The 22,371-nt window shown below is 31.8% G+C and overlaps 1 long non-coding RNA gene across 1 annotated transcript; it reads right to left on the bottom strand.

The window, feature by feature from the left end:
- Positions 1 to 17,251: 17,251 nt before the first annotated feature.
- On the bottom strand, positions 17,252 to 19,306 carry LOC127714263 (uncharacterized). The gene is made up of 2 exons (XR_007987666.1): positions 19,139 to 19,306; positions 17,252 to 17,715 (listed from the first exon to the last, which is right to left on the bottom strand). It is a non-coding gene; the product is annotated as an uncharacterized LOC127714263 (long non-coding RNA).
- Positions 19,307 to 22,371: the final 3,065 nt, after the last annotated feature.

The raw sequence follows: 22,371 nt of genomic DNA, 5'->3' as shown, positions 1-22,371 counted from the left end.
AATTTATTTCCCTTTTCAAACTCGTTCAAGGGATTTATTACTGGACAAGAACGAGTTTCAATAGGGGAATAAATCTTAACTAAATGAAATTTTGATTGAATCGTTATGTTATACATACACAGCCTCTCATTGGTCAAAAAGTGTTAATTATTTGAATGAATCTCAAAGACAAGAAAATAGAACAAAACACACACACACACAATTATATAAATAAGAATTAGAACGCAATGATACCAATATTTTTTTTTTAATTCAACGCTATTTTTAGTGAGTGATCAGATTAACTAATAGCTTGAAAGTAAATTATTAATGGTGTTTCACCGATTCTTTTTTTTACTATGGAACAATGCAATTAAAGTCTATTGTAATATATCTAGAGATATGAAAATACGAAAGAATTATTCTTCTTAATTTTTGAACTAAGAATAAAACTAAACTTTTTATTGCACGAAATTTTAATAAAATACGAAAATCTATACAAAGAAAATAATAACGATATTTTTTTTATCTATTAAGTTAATGAAATGAAATGAATTGAATGATAATTTCCCAACTATATATGTAGATTTCTCATATTTCTCGACTGGCTTCAATTATTACAAACAAAAAGAAAAATGTTTATTTAACGGGTTTTTTCTAAAACAATATATCTTCATTGTTCTTTATTTTTCAAAAGACATCTTGATTTTGTTTGTTTGCCAAGCTTACTTGTATGAGGTAAGTACCATCACTAATCACTCCTAATTATTAAAGATCAAACGACCTAATCAACATGATAATTGGTATTCACTATAATCATCGGTCATGCCTGACATATTTCATAAAAACGGCGCGTACCGATGAAAACCTTAACTTTTTAAATATTAAATTGATTTTATCAAAACAAAAGTTATAAGATGAAGAATTAAATTATCTATCGAATGCATACCTTCACCACTAACCAAAACATATTTTTCATGTCCTGAGTGCACTCAGGAGGTCCTGAGCGGTGTTTAGACGTACCGCAAATGTGTGTGTGTGTGAAATTTAAGGTAAAGTAGTGATTTAGTCCAAATTAAAAGGATAAAACACTTGTATGATTGAAGCTTTCAAACTAAATTGTAGACCCCAACCCGCAACATAGAATGGTTCACATTTTGAGTTAGAGCTGTTAGACTGCTCTATAATTTCGGTACGTCTAAACACTGCTATGGAGTCCTTAATGCACTAAGGACGTATACTATGCCACTAAGGACTAGAAGGGGTGCTGTTACATGTATTATGTTTACATATTAAGTTAGAGATTGATATTTTGATAATTTGATATAATTTGTCTCAAAAGTAGTACACTGCACTGTGAGCATCTTTTTTGAGATAGAGCACGCGCGATTTTATTATTTAAAAGAAATGCTATACGAAATAACTAGGATCAGTTCATTTGTACTCGCTACACAAAAGGAGAAAAGATTGGTACGCCTCTCTTTTTGTCCAGTTACCAAAGTTCGTAAAATAAAAATTATATTTTCCGACAATGCACATATATATTGTATATGTTATTCCAACACTTACATTTTTCTTATTCTTTTAATTGTGTGGCTATTTAATGACCATTTTTATTTAAAGCCTGAATTTTCATCCTTCACTCTTAAGTACGTTTGAATTTCTACATAGATCACACTTAATTAATAAAAGTTTTGTGTTAAACGTCAATGACAAAGCAACCAATCCACAAAAAAAAAGACATCTAGAGGATACATAGAGATCTTTCGTCTGGCAGCACGTATAAACCACAGTTATCGTAAATCATATAAAAGTACAAAATAAATCGAAATATAAAAAAAGCATTAATTTTTTAAGACAAAACAGAGAAAAGAACTGATAGGTCCGGGCGATCCATGCGTCTATATATAGTTAGCTCCCGTTATGTTTCGATTTATTCAAAATTCATGTTAATTAAATTTAAGTTACTTTTAAATATTATACCACATGAAACCTACACTGGTGGGTTCCATGTCATAAACCCACAGTTCGTCCTGAACATGCATGAAATATTTGCCACTGGACTTTAAGCAACCAACAATCAATCACAATTCACAACTTATAGTATATATAGTTGTGAAATACAAAATGTATGTATAGTGATACAATTTTGCCAAATAAATAGAATACAAATACACACCACTTTATATAACTGACGTAATTTAAAGGAATACTCTCTAAACTATATAAGTAGAGAAGTGAAAAGTTTCTTTTGACTATTGAACAAACTTCCGAACTGTACATGTTTTTATAATGGTTTGCCATGCAGCGCTCAAATATTTTGCATTATCTTTTGGTATAGTGTTTAGAAATATATAATATTGTTAGAACCTTAAACTACACATACTAAGCTATAATAGATTCAGATTCATTATTTTATTGAATATAAAACATAGCATATATTAAAACTGACGGTCAAACATCAACAACTTAAATACTAATACGTATACATAAATTCATTAATTCTTTATTAACTTTTAGCCCTACGGCATATTTTTATTAAGAATCATGAGTGTAATTGTAAAATAGACTTTCTTACGTTATGGATCATTGATTTTGTTACCTGTTGACCCGGTTGATTACTAGCCCGTGCCATTGAACTCAATCATTTTAAATAAAACGGAAAATTTTAAATTTACGCCATACACTAAGTACTATATATATATATATATAATATATGGGTTAGAAAATAAATATAAGGATACATTGTTTGAATGAAAATCTTTATACGGTGGTACTTTATTTATAGTTTAACACTGTCTCGACACAGACTGAATGCAGTATCATGATCAGCTTCATGTACTATGGCGACCTTGGTGGTGTTTAGACGCACCACTATGTAAAATAAATTATTGTTTAATAATATAAAATTATATTGTACAGTACAAAGCTATGGTTATAAAAGCTTTTCCAAGTTTAATAGAGTAACTCGCACGAAAATAAAAAAAAAACCCAGCTCCAACGGTAATAGTAAACTAGGACATATCAACAGAAAACGAATTAAACCAACTGACATAAAACAAAAATACGCATGTGTTAATTTGCCTCCGCTTTATTTCTGTGGATTGTCTCATTGGCAATTATACCACATCTTCTTATTTTTTTAGGTTACGTTTTTAGATTTTCCGTTACTAATTTTCAAATACGAAAAACATTTTCACACAGGGTTCACAACATTTTTAAGTTAAATGTATGGCAAACATTTTTGTAAGTATACAATTAACTGTTTACGTCCTTGCATTTAATAAGTATATAAATAAATAAACTAACAATTATTAAAAAATAAGCAACATATATAGACGAATAATTTATTAGTTCCTCAACAAAACAACAACAGAAATAAAGAATCAACAGAGGATTTAATCTTTAATTACTTTTTATTTATTCGAGAGATATACTTTAAATTCTAATAAATCTATATATTAATCTAAGATGCATTATCAAGCAGAAGGGGCGTAACTCGTAGTATCATACCGGCATACTGAACGGATCTAAACATGGTCTGACAATTTTGAACGTTAATTTTGAGATTTGGTCTGTTTTGGTCTGACACCGTCGTAACGGATCTTAACAGCTTGCTAGAAGATTCAGTCTTGTATATCTTAACATGCCTTAACGGACTGATTTACCTAATGAGACTATCGACCGGAACGGCGTCTTAAAGTTCTTAAAAGTCTTGACGTTTTTCTCTAGCGGTAAATCCAGTCGATTAAGATATGATCAGACCAAAATGACCGTTTCAGACTGAAATCGTGCTACTAGTGAGATTGTCTCCTCTTACATGTATTGTATGAACTTGATTGGTAGTCTCATCGAAGTATGTTGACCTTGTGTGTGTGGGTCATAGCTACAGGTACAAAAATCCCCTAGCCTGGTTACTGTAAACCAAAGACATTGAAATATATATTTGCTGATTTTCCACTAACTTGAACGTAAAGATCTGAGAGGTAAAACTGGTTGGCTCAACTTAGTATAAATTTTGCGGTAGGTGAACAAGTATTCAGTACAATTAATAAGAATGCAGTCTCACTAATTAGCGACAAGAAGAATTTTAGCGACAAGAAGCGACAAGAAGAATTATATTAACGACAAGAAGCAAAATTAGCGACAAGAAAGTTTATTTACTATTAAGACAATAGATTTATAGAAATAAATCATCTGATTATATTTAGGGTCTATAAAAAATAGAGAAAAATGGCAGTTGAAAATTTAAAAAAAAAAAAAAATGACCCCCACTTTTTTATCCAAACATTCGTGTGTAGTATACCTTTTTTTTTTGTTTGTTAATAATGTAAATATTTGAACCTTTTATCCTGTTAAGACAGAAAAAATTGTGTAATAATATACATTTAGACAGGTCTAAATTGAAAACAACGTTCAAACCTATATGATTGCGTTGGATAAAAACTGCAATTTTTATACGTGTGCATGCAAAACAAATTTCTTGGTAGAGGGGTCTAAATACAGCACAAACAACATTTTTCAAAAGACCAAAAGAGTGAAAAAGTATATTTTATCAAAGTGCATTTGACTAGCAGGTCGAACAACTGATGTTCTTAAACCCTGCTGACTGCCATTGGTGATTGCCATATAAATGGATCACAGATGTAACAAAATGGATCTTAATTATAAATTTATTACCAAACATAAAACAATAAACTTGCGGAAAAGATGGTATACCGCAAACATGAGGTGCAAAAATGTGTGCACCATATCCGGATTTCGACAATTAATGTCTTTTCAGTGATGTTAGGAATCGAAACGGTATTTGGAAGGCCATATAATTTACCTCAATTTAGGTTAGACTCTTGAATTTTGAAAGAGTCAAAATAGGATGAACGGATCATATAAACCCTAAAGCAAATATAATACAAGCCCAAACGAAAAAATATAAACAAGTCTAAATTGAAAACAACGTTCAAACCTATATGATTGCGTTGGATAAAAACCGCAATTTTTATACGTGTGCATGCAAAACAAATTTCTTGGTAGAGGGGTCTAAATACAGCACAAACAACATATATATATATATATACATATTTATATTGACCTTTTGAGTATGCGTGAAATAAATCAAGATTGTACTATCTTATAATTTGGTTTTGAATCTTGCCGACTCTACATTACATATTGATTTATTCATCTATACACTATGCTGTAAACTGAAGGTTTATTATCCTAAACATATCCCTGATAATGAAAGAAGACAAAGTTCATTCCCTTGTTTCTAGTATATTAAAAAAAAATTAATATATGTTTCAATAATTATTTAGAATAATTAATCTGGATTTTTTAGGCTAAATTTGTTTTCTTGTCACTAATTTATACTTCTTATCGCTAAATTATTCTACTTGTCGCTAATTTGTTTTTTCTTGTCGCTTCTTGTCGCTTATTAGTGAGACCCCAAAAATGTGTCCATAGTTCACGGATTCCCCACTCGCACTATCATTTTCTATGTTCTGTGGACCGTGAAATTAGGGTAAAAATTCTAATTTGGCATTAAAATTAGAAAGATTATATAATGGAGAACATGTGTACTAAGTTTCAAGTTGATTGGACTCCAACTTCATCAAAAACTACCTTGACCAAAAACTTTAACCAAAACATTTAACCTGAAGCGGGACAGACTGATGAACGGACGGACGGACGAACGAACGGACGGACAAATGAACGGACGGACGAACGAACGGACGGACGAACGAACGAACAGACGAACAAACCAACGGACGCACATACCGAAAAACATAATGCCCCTAAGTTGGGCATAACAATTTATCTTGAAGTGAGTTTGACGAAACGCGCGTCTGACGCAAATACAAAATTTTAATCCTGGTATATTTGATGAGTTTATTTTGTTTAGTACTAAGTAGAATAAACCACTTTATATATTGTCTTATACTAGTATACTGGACAATAGAATCACCAATATGAAATAGGGTTGTTAAGGAATCAAGCATCAATCATTTGAGCAGGCATTGATAAGTTAGCAATAAACCACAATATATCTTGTTGAATTCAGCTTGAGATATAATAAAATTAAACATTTTTTCCATCTAATTTTCTAGGTTATATTTTGTCTACTGTTGTTTGTCTTTTGTTTTTTTTGTCATGCAGTTTCAGTTCGTTTTCAGCTCATTAGTTTGAATATCTCTTCGGTATCTTTTAAACAGGAAATTTTCATCATAAATTCACATGTCTCTATGTAGAAACCTTGTACAGTGAAATTTTTTCAGGATGATATCGAAAAAAAAAGGATATAGTGTATAGTCTTCAGTAACTAAAATTTGGTATGTTTATCTGTAGAAGGACAATTTATTTGTGTGTGATAGTTTTGAATCGGTATGATAAAAAGAGAAAAAAAACCAACAAATTAGAAACTTTGTTCAAGGCTAAACACTTTTGTTGTCATATAACATGAAAAGTCAAAATTCAAAATTCATCAGAGATTTTTGATTCAGCCAAGGAGGATCAAAAAGTATGCGATCACTCTGGTTTTGGAGATGGTGCAGAATACTAAGTTGAAGACATATCATTGAAACTAATTATGTGTTTTTATGACTTGCAGAAACTTTCTACACCATTTTAATCATCTACTGCCAACTTTTGACATGTTATTTGCCCTTAAATTAAGAAAAGATTGGTCGAACAACCCTTTTATTTTAGATATTTACTTGCAAATAGTTCCTTTGTAAATCAAAACTATTTATAAATTTATTTGAAAAAGTATTTGTACATCAATTGAATCAGTTGATAAGAATTTTGAAAGTATTATATTAGTATATTATGCTTGTGTAAATTATTGTTCAATGAAATGTAGGTCAACATGTGTATTAATATATCTAAGTTGATTCCCACACTTTTTTGAAATGGTATTACTCCAATTCTTTCCATAGGCAAGTACGAGTTAGTATAATGATAATCAACTGTCAAGATTTTCAAATAATTATAATCAAAGGTGTAAGTATTAATTGGAAACGACCTAATGCTTAATTGACCACAGTTAATATCTCATGACCTGTTACCTAGTTGAATAGACACAATTTATTACACACCTAATTGAATACACACATTCTTGACCTCAATAGTAAACCTACAAATGTATTATTTATTTTAATCTACACTACACTAAAATATTCTGTTAATTTTGCTAGCTAGCTGAATGATTAATCAGATGTGTTTTTTTTTAAAGAAAAGACAAAACATTAAAAAAAATATGTATAAAATATGCAAGCAAATTTTATTTCACTTGTAAAATCAGTGTCATTATCTAATGACATAAGTCAAAAATTAAGTTCAAATTAATTAGTTACAATTATCAAATTATTAATTTTGTTGAAATAATATACAAAATTGCATAACTCTTACCTGAGCATTTTCTGCAATAAAATTTTTTTTTTCTACATTTATATCCCGTTATATTGCTATTTAACAGTAATTGGAAATATCTCACCGTTAGGTATTTGTATTTAAATTTGAATACAGGAAATGTATTTTTTTCCTTATGAAGAATGAACACCAATTAAGATAAAAAAATAGTTATTATATTTTTTTTAATTTTTGTTGTTGAGAAAGTGCATTTCTAAGGCCTGTTTCTGGAATTTATTAAGCCAGTTATAATTAATGGCATATACAAAAATATATTACTTATTTGAAGATTTCCCTTTCCATTCTTGTCAAAAAAAAAATAATCTGACAGTCTAAAATTGAAATATCCAAATATAATGTTGTTTGTGCTGTATTTAGACCCCTCTTTCAAGAAATTTGTTTTTGCATGCACACGTATAAAAATTGCGGTTTTTCTCCAACGCAATCATAGGTTTGAACGTTGTTTTCAATTTAGACTTGTATATATATATATATATATATATATATATCTATATTTGCATCAATATTGCGAAATTCCCTACCTTTGGACGATAACATAGAAAATTAACAGTAATATTGGAAATGAAAAGAGAAAAAAATATTGAAAAACGTATGGTCAGAAAGTATATCAGACTAGCTATAAATATGGCTGGATCGCAACATCGATGATGCTTTCATTTTTTGTAATCATTGTTTTAATCATTTTCTCTATTGATTCGTTGTAAATGAGATAATGTTTTGATTTGTTGTTATTAGCAAAGCCATAGAAAAACGTAAGGATATGCATCAAAAACTTTAATTTCATTCAATCTGAAATGAAAACGGCATTTTGTTTCTCCGAATTCACTAATAATCAAGCACAACCTTAATAGTTACATAACCTATATTAAAGTTTTAAATAGCTTGAAGAGTTATTTATATTACTTAAGAACACTCAGAATTTGCTGAAATGTGTCACTCTTGTGTTTCTTCTAGTTATTTCATGTTTGATTTGTGTTTTTAACTAATGAATATATATAGCATAATCGTTAATTTACATGCTCAGGTTGAAAACGAAATTTTGTTTACCGACTTCAGCATTCAACTTTTGTTTCGTCTTATCAAATTAGGTAAGAACCCTATTGCTATACACTATGCCTGGAATCACTTCATTGGAAATTAATAACAAAGTTTCCTTTGTCCAGCAACACTCTTTTGAGATCTTTTAAAATAAAAACATTTTAAAGGAATTAAATTTAGCTTTTTTCATAAACAATGTTCTTTCATAAATCAAATTTGGATTGTGTCAGCTGTATTGTTGGACGTGTTATAAAAGTAATTGAACTACAAGTGTAGTTCCGTATTCTAAATCATTCGTTATCTAAATAAACCTGGACACCTGTGTATTGTTGTAGACTTTATACTGTCTTCTGGTTATTTGTTTGCTTTTAGTGTCGTCGTCTGGTTACACATACAACCCATTCACTTTAATATCATAGTTTTAAAAAAAGTAAAGAAAATAAAAGACCTGGTATAATAGTACGTATATATGGCGGAAAATCACTTCATGCAAAGAAAAAGAAAAGAAATAGAAAGCACAGTTGAGCCTTACAAAACATGTAAATTCAGGGAAAAAATCAGGATAAAGGAATGCAATTTTATATTCTCATAAACTAATTACTAAATGTAAATAATAACAGACACTATTATTTACAATAAAACAATGCTAGTTCAATGTTCAGTACAGGTAGTATTCATCATTTAAAAGCATTTTATGATAATTTCTGAGAGCGTACAACATTTTGTATTAGCTTTTTGGACAATGGCGCCCTTTTAGTGACTTTTATTAATAAAAGAAGTAGGCAAAGTATCAACAACGAAAAACTAGATTCATGATAGTATTTTACTGATATTGGGATATCGAACAGTATTCTCAATTATACGAGATAATCCAATGTTCAGGAGCTTGCCGTTTTTGAAATCAAAATGCAAGTTGTCATCTTTTAAGTTTTTGAGTCGTTTGGTAGCTCTCTGGTTTATTCATCGAAAATATTATTGGCTATTGTTCAAATATTTCGAATACTCTTTTCTTAACACAGAAACATTTTTTCTTTAACCTGTGCATACACTAATACTTTATATAATTATCAGTGTCTATAAATGTTTTCTCATACATAGAAAAAATAAGATGGAATCTTTTCCCAGCAATCTGTGAAAAAGTCATTTACAAACACTTGTTCTCGTTAAATTGTAAATACGTATTATTCCACCTTGCATTGCAGCTCATTCAATGGATTTGTCAATGACCCAAGTAAAAACAAATTGAGTATTATGTAAACGAACGGGGAGGACATGAGTATGCTAATTTATGAATACCCGCATAATGTAGTAAATCCGACTTGTTAATACAATGGAAGATATTTTAGATGACAAATTGTTATTCAGAATGGTTAAAAGTAATCTTTTTTTATTCTGTATAACAAAATGAAGTAAGATAATAAAGTTCTAAAATATGTATAATGTTTAACAAATAACAATGGTGCGTTGTGCAATTTGTTATTACCAATGACGGATCCTAAATAAGGCGCAAAACTTGCTTCTTTGATCGCCTTGATGCAAGAAATCTTATTATATGATTATTTAGCTTAAAATTGTCCAAACATATTTCCTTTGCTCCGCTTGACAGTTTCTTATTAGTTTTCTAATACATCGTCCCTATTAAAATAATTTTGGATCTGGTCCTTGTAACAGTCAGTGATTTATCATTATACGTTAGAAAATCCTTGTTTGAATGTTGTTTGAATTATTTTTCACGAAATGAATTTATTTAATTTTTGACAGTGAGGTTTCCAACATGGACTTGATTTTTTCCCTATTTTCAATTGCTCTAATTATTTCAAACTCTAGAATATACATATATTTTCTGCTAATGTTCAAACACTCGACATAACCCTCTTTTACATATTTGTAAAAGTATTCATTTTGAAGAACGAATGTATGACCATCATTACAAAGGTCAGAAGGGATCGATGAAACAAGCTGAAAACAATATGTAAGTAAGCTTTCATTTTGAATTTAAGTATTATTTACATGTCGATGAAAGGCGCCAGATATTTTTATCACAATTCATGCAAAAATATTTTTCAAATCGGTCATATTCAATAATTTGATATTTTAATTTCTAATTGTGATGTAATCCGTCCGATCAGTCTGATTCAGAGATCTATATGATCAGTCTTAATAACATATTGGTCCAATCAGTCTGATTCACAGATCCGTTTTCTGTCAGAAAAAAACACGTGTTTAGTGACGAATAACCAATTAGAGATCGATGACTGATTGAATATTGATAGGCGAATGATCGATAACGACTGTCTGATCCCTTGTTTAGTAAAAGCGACACGTACAAGAACTTTTATTGTGAATAATATACGATCGATGCTAATTACAGTTTGACTAAATGTTTTTTGTGGCTTTGTGCTGATCTGATGAGTCAACTTATTTTAATACTTTGTTGTTATGTTCTGTCTTTGTTGTTATGTTCTGTCTTTGTTGTTATGTTCTGTTATTTGACTGTCAAAGGTTTGGGGAGGGTTAAGGGCTCGCAAACATGCTTTATTCCGCTACAATATGTACGTACGTATCTTCCAATCTATGTTGAAAATACTAGTTGTCGTTGATTGCTGTCTGTCATATTTGTTATTCATTTGATGTGTTTGCATTAATCAGTCGTTGATTTGTTCGTTAGAATTGTTTTGAATTTTGTCACCTCTGCCCTTTGATATAAAATAAGAAGAAGGGGTATAATTGCCAAACAACTCTATACCAAAATGACATAAAAGTAAGAATTAATCTATAAGTCACTGTATAGCCTCCAGCAATGAATAGAACCCATACCGCACATTGCACTACAAAAGGTCAAGGCCTTGTTTATGTACAAATAAAAATAAAATAAAAAAACAAATATAATAAACAGCAACAAACGATAACCACTGATTTACAGGATCTATACTTGGGACCAGCACATACAGAATGTGGCGAGGTTAATCTGGTTTTCGGGCGCCCATCCCTTGTCGTGGACAGTGGTGTCAAAGAAAAACAGTTTACTATACGATATATATTTTGTTCATTGTTGAAGGCTGTGCGGTGACCCTTTTATGATACGGTAACTATCATATTTATTTAGTTGGCCTAATTTGTTTTGTGTGGCCCAAGAATGTTTACATGATATATATTTACATTGTGTACAAAATAATACACATTGTTTACAACTATGCAGTTTAGAAATCACTGGAATAATCATTTATACTCATGGAATGATTAGAACTTTCTATTTTACTTACACAACGTTTCCAGAATGATTATTACAAAAGATGCGTAATTTAAACATCTCCAGTTATCTAGAAGTTTCCTTTACAAGCATATATAAATGCAGACCCTTAAGTTAGACATAGACTTAGACATCGATAGACATCAACATTCTCAGCAGTTGGATTCACACTTTTGTCTTGAATTACAAACTACATCATACTAGATTGTGACCTATTTGACGTAATATTCTCTGTTGATTCCGAGAAGATTTCCGGATAAAGAATTGATGAAAGATTGGACTCATATTTTGACAGTTAAGTTGACATTACTATTTGTGTAATACTTCTTGTAAACTTGTGTATAATAAATCTTGTTATATTTTATCATTGATTTGTGTCTTTTGTTGGCTACAATTAAAAGTCGATTTTTCTGGTCGTAACAGAAATTTGGGGCTCGTGTCCGGGATAACGTAAATATTTTATTAAAAAATTTGTTCAGTATCTTTATTAGAACTAGCCAACAAAATTCTACAAAATGGCATTTAATGCCGGTAAATTTTTGAAAACGCCAAACCTGGATGGGGTTTGATAATTTAAAGAAAGAGGAATTAGTGTTGCTTGCTAAACATCTGAAATTAGATTTTAGAGTATCTATAAGAAAACAAATTATAAAAAATTTGGTAATAGACAAATAAGTTGATGCAGAAATTTAAGGTGAAGTAGCTCTTGAACTTGAGGTCGAAAATGTTGACGCTATCAAATTAAAACAGCTTGAATTAAAACATGAACTTAAAAGAACTGGAAATGAAGGAATAGTTAGAGATGGAGAAAATAAAAGAAAAAGAAGATGAATTTAAATTAAAACAGGCAGAACTTGAAATGATGGAAAAGTAAGAGATGGAGAAAATGAAAATTGAAATGGTCAAAGAAGAAAGCAACACTAAAGTCCAGTCAAATCAGAACATTTTGATGCAGCAAAAATATACGTTTGGTTCCCAGATTTTGTGAAAAAACAGTCGATAAATATTTTCCACAGTTTGAGAAAATTGCCCATAATTTGAAATGGCCAAAGCCGTATTGGACTACGATGCTGCAAAGTGTTTTTGAGGGTAAGGCCGCTGAAATTTACTCAGCACTTTCATCAGAAAAAAGTTCTGATTATGACACGGTAAAACAGGAAGTTTTGAAAGCTTATGAGCTAGTACCAGAAGCATATAGACAGAAATTTAGATCTTATAAAAAGTTTGATTCACAAACCTATGTTGAATTTGCTTGGGAAAAAGAAGATCTATTTGATAAATGGCTTACGTCAAAGAAAACAGATAACAATTTTGATAACCTAAGACAATTGATGTTATTAGAAGAGTTCAAACAATGTGTTCATTTAGACTTAAAACGCATTTAGACGACAAAACTGTTGAGACATTACATGATGCAGCTGTTATTTCAGATAATTATACCCTTTCACATAAAAGAAGTTTCAAGGGTCAAAATTTTAATACTTCGAGTGGAAATTACAAAAATCAAAGCACTGAGCGTACTGATAGTAAGCCTGTTGCACAGAATAAGAGTCAGTCTAGTTATTATATGTCTAGTCCAAAATTTGATACTTTTGAGAAGAAGTCACTTACTTGTGCTTATTGTAAGAAGAAAGGTCACCTGATGGCTGATTGTTTTAGACTCCAGAAGAAGAATGAAAGAGATAATAAGCCCAAGACCAGTACTTGTACGACACCCCGTGTTACCTATACGTTGGAATGTCCTGGGAGTCAGGCTTTTAAGTCCAGTTTTTGTGATTACATGGAGGATTATAAACCCTTCATGTCTGATGGGTTCGTTTCTATTGTTGATTATACTACTCCTCAGCCTATTAAGATTTAACGGACACTTGAGCTTCTCAGACTTTATTGTTAGAAGGTGTGTTGCCTTTGTCCGAGGAGACATCTGTTGGTGCCTCCATTTTGTTATAAGGTGTGCAGTTAGTTTGTATAGATGTTCCTCTCCATCGTATTTATCTGAAGTCAGATTTGATAACTGGACCAGTTGTTGTGGGTGTTCGTCCAAATCTCCCCGTTGAGGGTGTTTCATTATTGCTAGAAAATGATCTAGCTAGGAACAAAGTGTTTGCTGAACCAATTGTTACCAGTGAACCGGTTGTGGATGTTAAATCACCGGATGATGATGCTGAACTATATCCAGCTTGTGTTGTTACTAGAGCGATGGCAAGAAAACAACAAAATGAGGATTTGCAAGAAAACCAGTTTTATTACATGGACCTTTCTGACAATTTTCTAGCCGACATTGAAGGTCTCGTTAGCTCAGAGTAGGCCATAATAAGACCACCTAGTATTAACAAGAATATAATTATGCCATGGCCAGACGTGAACATTCATTCATAAGACCGAAGAAAATTTGCCGAAGAGCAAAATAAAGACCCTGAGGTTCTTCAGCTCAGCAAGAGGGCTCAACCACAGAAGGAAGCAGACAAAGTGGCCGAATGCTATTACCATCAAAACGACATTTTAATGAGGAAGTGGAGGCCCCCTGATGCTATCCCAGAGGAGGAATGGAGAGTGGTATACCAAGTGGTGGTGCCTAAAGTTTATAGGCAAGAAATTATTGGTCTTGCCCATGACACCCCCTTGGCTGGACACTTAGGTATAAGGAAGACTTGCGTTAAGATCTTGCAGCATTTCTACTTGCCAAGACTTAGAAATGATGTCGCAGAATACTGCAAATCATGCCATATATGCCAGGTTGTTGGTAAGCCTAACCAGAAAATACCACCAGCACCACTTCTGCCTATTCCAGCCTTTGAAGATCCTTTCAGCAGAGTACTAATTGACTGCGTTGGACCTTTACCAAAGACCAAGACTGAAAATGCGTATTTATTGACGATCATGTGTACATCTACTCGCTTTCCTGAGGCTATTCCGCTAAGGAATATCAAGACACCTACTATTGACAAAGCTCTTATCAATTTTTTCACGTTAGTAGGACTTCCTAAGTCTATACAGTCCGACCAGGGTTCAAACTTCATGTCAGGTTTATTTCAGCAAGTCGTTTACCAGTTAGGTATTGCTGAGTGCTTATCATCCAGAATCTCAAGGTGCCTTAGAACGTTTTCATCAAACATTGAAGAAAATTATTAGAACTTTTTGTCTTCAATTTGACAGAGACTGGGATGATGGAGTTCACTTTCTACTTTTTGTGGTCCGAGAGGCTGTTCAAGAATCTCTTGGTTTTAGTCCCTTTGAGTTGGTATTTGACCATACTGTAAGGGGACCGTTAAAATTGATTAAGGAAAAGTGGCTTACTGAACACACTGACTTGAATCTTTTAGACTGTGTATCTAGATTTAAAGAAAAATTATAAACTGCTTGTCAAATTGCTCAGAAAAACTTAAAAAATGTACAGAACAAGATGAAAATATGGTATGATAAAGATGCCAGGGACAGAGTTTTTGAGCCTGGTGATAAGGTACTTGTATTTTTGCCAGTCCCTGGGCATCCTTTACAGGCTAAATATTGTGGTCCTTATACAATAGAGAGTAAAATCAATGATTTGAATTATATTGTAAAAACTCCAGAGTGTGTCATATTAATATGTTAAAACCATATGTTGAGCGTACTATTGAATGTGAGAGTAAACCAGTTGCCACTTTAGCCATGGTTAAATTGGAGAACAATCATGACAAACCAGATGTAATTGAACCACCTTTTAGTTCTAAAACTATGGAAGATACAGTTAGATCGAACAATTCAGAAATTTTGTCAAATTTAGATTCAAAACTTGCACATCTGTCTTTTGATCGTAGAGAAAAAATAAAAACTTTGGTATTTTCTTTTAAAAATCTTTTTCCAGATGTGCCAAACAAAACCACTGCTGTTTGTCATGATGTTGATGTAGGCGATGCTTCTCCAATTAAACAACATCCTAACCGGCTCAATCAACACAAACTTGAATTCATGAGACAAGAAATTAAATATATGCTTGACAATGATATTATTGAGCCGAGTAACAGTGAATGGAGCTCTCCTTGTCTCCTTGTGTCCAAACCAGATAAAACCTTTCATTTCGTGACTGATTTCAGAAAAGTAAATTCAGTTTCAAAATCTGATTCCTATCCGATTCCAAGGATAGACGATTGTATTGACAACATTGGTCAAGCAAAATTTGTGAGCAAATTTGATTTGTTGAAAGGTTACTGGCAAGTTCCATTGACACAGAGAGCTCGTGAAATATCAGTTTTTGTCACACCAGATGGCTTATTTAAAAATATACTGTAATGTCGTTTGGCATGAAAAGTGCTCCAGCTACATTTCAAAGAATGATCAATAATGTTATAAAAGATTAAGACTGTTGTTATGCTTATATTGATAATCTCATTGTATGTAGTGATAGCTGGGAACAGCATTTAACACATTCATATGATACTTTTGATGGATTGTCACAATCAAATTTGACTGTTAATCTTGGTAAAAGTGAATTTTGCCAGGCCACTGTTGATTATTAAGGGCATACAGTTGGCCAAGGTCAAGTGAAACCTGTTATGGCTAAAGTGGATGCAATTACCAAATTTCCTCCTCCTACAAATAAAAAACAACTTATGAGATATTTAGGCATGTTTGGATTTTACAGGAAATTTTGTTCAAATTTTGCTACTGTTGTTCAACCATTGACTCATCTTTTACGGAAAGATTCTAAATTTATCCGGAGTTAAAATAGCAAATAACTTTTAATTAATAGTCCAGTTCTGATCACTCCAGACTTTGAAAAACAATTTAAACTTGCCGTTGATGCAAGCGATGTAGGAATTGGAGTTGTTTTATATCAAGAGACAGATGATAATGTTGAGAAACCTATATCATATTTTTCTACGAAATTAGATAAACATCAGACAAATTATTCGACTATTGAAAAAGAGTGTTTTGCACTTTTGTTTGCACTTCAACATTTTGATGTATATTTAAATCACACTGTGCATCATATTCTTGTTTATACTGATCATAATCCTCTCACCTTCATACATAAAATGAGAAATAAGAACCAGAGGTTGACTAGGTGGAGTTTATTGTTACAGGAATATGATGTAATTATAAAACATATTAAAGGTAAAGATAATGTAATAGCAGATGCTTTATCTAGAACTTATTAAAACACTTTGTATATACTATGTATTTTTGTACATATTATTCATGAAATGTTTTTGTTACACTCAAATTTTTTTAAGGGGGGAGGTGCTATGATATTGTAACTATCATATTTATTTAGTTGGCCTAATTTGCTTTGTGTGGCCTAAGAATGTTTACATGATATATATTTACATTGTGTACAAAATAATACACATTGTATTACAATTATGCAGTTTAGAAATCACTGGAACAATCATTGATACTCGTGGAATGATTAGAACTTTCTATTTTACTTACATAACGTTTCTAGAATGATTATTACAAAAGATGCGTTATTTAAACATCTCCAGTTATCTAGAAGTTTCCTTTACAAGCATATATAAATGCAGACCCTTAAGTTAGACATAGACTTAGATATCAACAGACGTCAACATTCTCAGCAGATGGATTGACACTTTTTATTTATAAACTACATCATACTAGATTATGACCTATTTGACGTAATATTCCTTGTGGATTCCGAGAAGATTTCCGGATAAAGAAAAGATAAAAGATTGGACTCATATTTTGACAAGTAGAAGCACTGATTTTCCCCAGAATGCATACATTCTCGGATTATTGGGTCCTTAAGAAATTATAATACAGGATGAGGGAAGACAGTTGAATTATCTTTGAAAAAATATTTCCTCACAAATAAAACAGTTTTGTAAGGGTCGTTTCAGAAACTGCTATTTGGCACTTTTCACCATCATATTCGTATTCCGGATTTGTCGATAATTGACGTCTAACTACTGTCATCATTTCATCAACATGAAGTTCAGGGTTCTGCTCTGCTGTGTCTAAGAATGCATTTATCAACCAGGATCCATTCCAGGTATTTGATCCAGATCTTCGGTGAGCTAAGTGTCCTTTATTTAAGAAAAATATAAATCATAAATATGTGATGATAATGATGATGATGATACACGGACATCTTCTTTTATATAATTAGTCAGTTTTGTATTCAAACAGTCTTCAAAGGAAAAGAAACAAAAACTTACTTTTGACTATTTCTTTTAAGATAAAAAAAATTCTTTCAGAAAGTATGAAAACCAGTTCTTGATTTTCGAGTTATTTAGTTTATGTCATTGTATCGTTTTGGAATATAAAATTGCGAATGAGAAATTCCTCTGACTTTCAAATATTGATTATATTCTGATTTCAACTTCCAAAATCAAGATATTTTCATAATGACAATTTCTGTAAACAAGCAATTCAAATATCGTTTTCATTTCATAAAGTATAATTTTAAGTCTGTTTTAAATGATTAAAACCGGAACCGGTATAAATTTATAAAGTGTATAAGTTAGCCAGATTTTTATGAAATTTATAGCAAAGTTGTATATGATTCAGCAATGTCTGGGACAAAAATTATAGCATATCAAATTATCTAGAAGAGTTATGCCCCTTTGAAATATAAATTAAAAAAACTTGCATTTTGAGCAATCTCTAGTCATGCAAATCTTGAAGAGATGTTATGAAATTTTTAAAAAGGTATATAAACAATATTATTTGGACGAGTTCGATGATCAGTGACGATCACTTAACCGTTTTGATGGTGCCCATTGGAAATATCAAATAGAAATTTATATTGTGAGCGCTCTCACGCGTGCATTCATAAAATCAGAGTAAATACACGTGAATGTATAATTATCAAGCATTCTTTTTGATCGTTATAGTAAGATTGTCAAATATATGTTAATGGTTGTCACTATTAAAAGTTGAAATGAAAGATTCCTCAACTTAATTTGTCGTGAATAAAAACGAAGTGTGGAAGTTTTTATTGAACTAATAACGGATTGTTTACACTTGAAGTTTTATAAATTGCTTTTTTCTTTATTTAGGGTGCCATTCAAGCAAAGCTTTTAAATTATATCGTCACAGATTAATACCGAAGAAAGCAATTGCATTTTTGTGTAATGCAGTTATGCGATGTGCTTGTGCTTCATAAGACTACACTGTACAATAAATTTATATCCTTTAAAATTTATTTACTAGACAAAAAGTGATTTTTTTCTATATGTTAAAAAGCCGAGTAAAAGTTTCGGGCAAAATAGAGTAACCTGGTTTATATATTTTTGAAATATTAGTTCACACGATTATTGATTGCCCAGGAAGTAAGTTGTCTTAATTCATGTTCTTTGAAATTTATACATGCAATCTTGACGATACTATATTTTAAGGACAAAATGAACATACAAAAAATAATAGCACGCTAACCAGCTTGAAACATATCTTTGTCTCACAATGAAACAAATAATATGTGCCATTTTGATAACAAAGTATATCTACCAGGAGTTGTTGCATAAATCTTTAGTATATCAGCCTCTGTTGGTAATCTATTTAGTTGGCTTGAGGAATCAAACTGGTCTATTCTTTGAATTCTTTCATTTTTCTGTTTTTGTTGAATCGCCTCACCTCGACATGATTGAACTATAAATACTTTTGGTTTGCCTAATAGAAGATAATATTTTATTTAACAAATAAAGGCAACAGTAGTATGTTCAAAAGTCATAAATCGATTATGAGAAAACAAATCCGGGTTACAAACTAAAACCGAGGGAAATAAATCAACTATAAAAGGAGACACAACGAAACAACAAAAACACTTAAGTGCAACAAAAAACAAACGACAATGCAACATACATAGAAAGCAACCATTAGATAACATCCGCCATATTTCTGACTTGGTACAGGACATTTTAAGAAAAATGGAGGGTTGAACCTGGTTTTGTGGCTAGCCAAACTTCGCCCTTTATGGCAATGTTAAGTATACCGCTAATTAAAATGACAACATAACAAAACAAAATGAACTATCAATATAACCATTGTACGCATATTTTGAACGGGCAATGACACAAATGCAAACAATCAACTCAGTTATTGAATGAAATAAAAAAAATTATCATTAGTAATAGGTTCCCTTAAAATTAAAATTCAACCGGCTAAGATTCTTTTCTGTTTACTACAAAGTACGCACAAGACTACTTTAAGATACTTTAACGACTTTAAGTAACAAAGAGGGTCTTAAATGTAATCATAATCGTTGAACAGCCCTTTATTGACAGACAATATTTTCTGATTCTTTAGATACATTGTTTCCCATGGCAATGAAGATCTCGATAAAGTTCTATAAATATTGTCTATTATTACTGCCCTCTATTTGTTTTTTTTAATTATTTGTGTGTTTAGGTTGACTTAAAGATAAAACAATGATGGTCGATTGAAAACAAAACTTTACGACAAAAGAGATGATTTCAGCTTCTCAGTTGTGAAATTACAATTTCGAAGAAGCACCATTCGGGAGGCACCTGCATATGAAGTATATATATATATATATATATATATATATATATATATATATATATATATATATATATATATATATATACAACTCGTCTAAACATCAGCCCAACAATGTTAGATCTGTAAAATTTGCTTTCGCAAATTTTTTGTTCTTCCCTCGCCGGGATTATATATATATATCCCAGTTGATACGATATGACATGGCTTGTAAATGTAGGACTCTGAACCGCGATGGTCACGCTAAGATGCGATGGTTTGTGGCTGAAGTGCGTTTCTGATCACGATGATGTGCGATGGTGATTTTGACCTATCTTATTGATATCTAAGCCGATGTGCGAGGGTGGTACCGCTGAAGTGCGATGGTCTTCACAAACAACTTTCTCAATGCTTTTCATATGTCGATGTAGAAGTCAATGTTTTTATTAAAGTAATGTTTAAGGTTGTTTAAATTGACAAGGGACTGATAATTTTTTAATACTACGGGACACGGGTAGGATTGGTAGTGGAAAGTTAACCATCTGCAGCGATTTTGTATTTACAAAAGTTTCTGTTTTACGTAAGATTGAGCGTGAAATTATATAATAAATACAGGTCTGTAGACAGACTCTCTTCATTAAAATATTACGATTTGATTTGATTTTTTTGTGTTTTAACGCCACTTTTAAGCACCGCTGATGGGCTATTTCATGGCGGTCAGTTTTTATTGGTGGAGGAAGCCGGAGTGCCCAGAGAAAAACCACCGACCTTCGATAGGAAAACTGACAATCCTAGTCAATTAAGATTGGAGTCGAGTGAACCTGCACGAGCGGGGTTCGAACTCACAACCTCAGTGTTGACTGGATAGTGATTACAGTAGTAACTACTTAGACCACTCGGCCACCGAGACCCCAAAAATATTAAGATAAACGAGGGGAATTCATGAGAGAAACAACATACAGTGTATAGATAAAATGTTAACGCAGATTGTTGTCCTCTTGTACAAATGAAAGAGGACGACCTCTCATTTAGTATTCAAGGACAGCCATAGACAATAATAAATGTAAATTTATAAACTAACTATTGAAAAGTCTACTTCTCTTGATAATTGCATGTCTGTATATTTAAAACTAGGAATCATGCGACAAATAGACCAACGCATATCAGCGTACAGACCATCGCACTTCAGCGTAGACCATCGCACCTCAGCGTTACCATCGTACTTCCGCGTCCCCATCACACCTCCGAGTTCTACATATATCCTATCATGATTACCTGTATAGAGGATTTCTGCTCACAAGGACGCTATTAAACCAAGAGTTCAAATTGGTGAAGTTGGAATCATCCCTTCGTAAATTTTATGGACGCAATCATGAGTTGGTTGACCGTTATGGAATATCTGCTTCACAGATTATAACAGATATGTTCCCAATGTCGTTACTTCAATCCCGTAAAGTTTTTCAAAATGTGACCTACCAAATGAGACTTATTACCGGGTTTGTACTACCATGAGGAACACGACAGGTGCCACAATTGGAGCAGGCTCTGCTTACTCTTCCAAAGCCCCTGAGATCATCCCCAGTTTTAATTGGGTTCGTGTTGCTCAGTCGTAAGTTTTTTTATTCTGTGTTTGTATAGTATTGTATGTCTGTTGGTCTTTTTTTCTTTTTTAGTCATGGCGATGTCAGTTTGAATGTCCCTTTTGTATCTTTCGCTTCTCTTTGAACGAAGACTTTCTTTTAAAAAGAAATCCTTTATGGATGTGCTAAAGTTGAATAAAAAAAATGAAATTTAAATTTTGATACTTTAAGTTGGAAGAGAATTAGTTAGGGAACAAAATAAGCTAAACATATTAATAGGTTTTGGAGCTACTTTTCTAGAAATTTGAGTGTTAATATTGGGGGAAAATGACGACTCGGACTACCTTATATTTGCATTGGTATAATTTGGGTCTCAAATCGAAAGAATAGAAATGTACATTCTGCTTGAATTTTGGTAAAAGGCCTTTTATGAGCTATCGAAGTCTTAAATGAAAAGAAAAATGGGTGTTATGGGGCAATTTTTTTTACCCTGTACCCTGGGGAAAAACATAAGGAGTCCGAAAATCTGACACGAATTCATAAACCTCAACTAAGTACACCGGATCTTTAATTGATCAAAATCTTCAAATACATACTGATATTGAATTATTGTCTTCCAGTATTCGAATTGGCCGACTTCTTTTTCCTTTGCAATGACCTTAA

The sequence above is a fragment of the Mytilus californianus genome, unplaced genomic scaffold (assembly GCF_021869535.1).
Source record: "Mytilus californianus isolate M0D057914Y unplaced genomic scaffold, xbMytCali1.0.p SCAF_9, whole genome shotgun sequence".
NCBI lineage: Eukaryota > Metazoa > Mollusca > Bivalvia > Mytilida > Mytilidae > Mytilus > Mytilus californianus.
The sequence above is the reverse complement of the archived record's forward strand: the minus strand, read 5'-3'. Positions and strand labels throughout refer to the sequence as shown.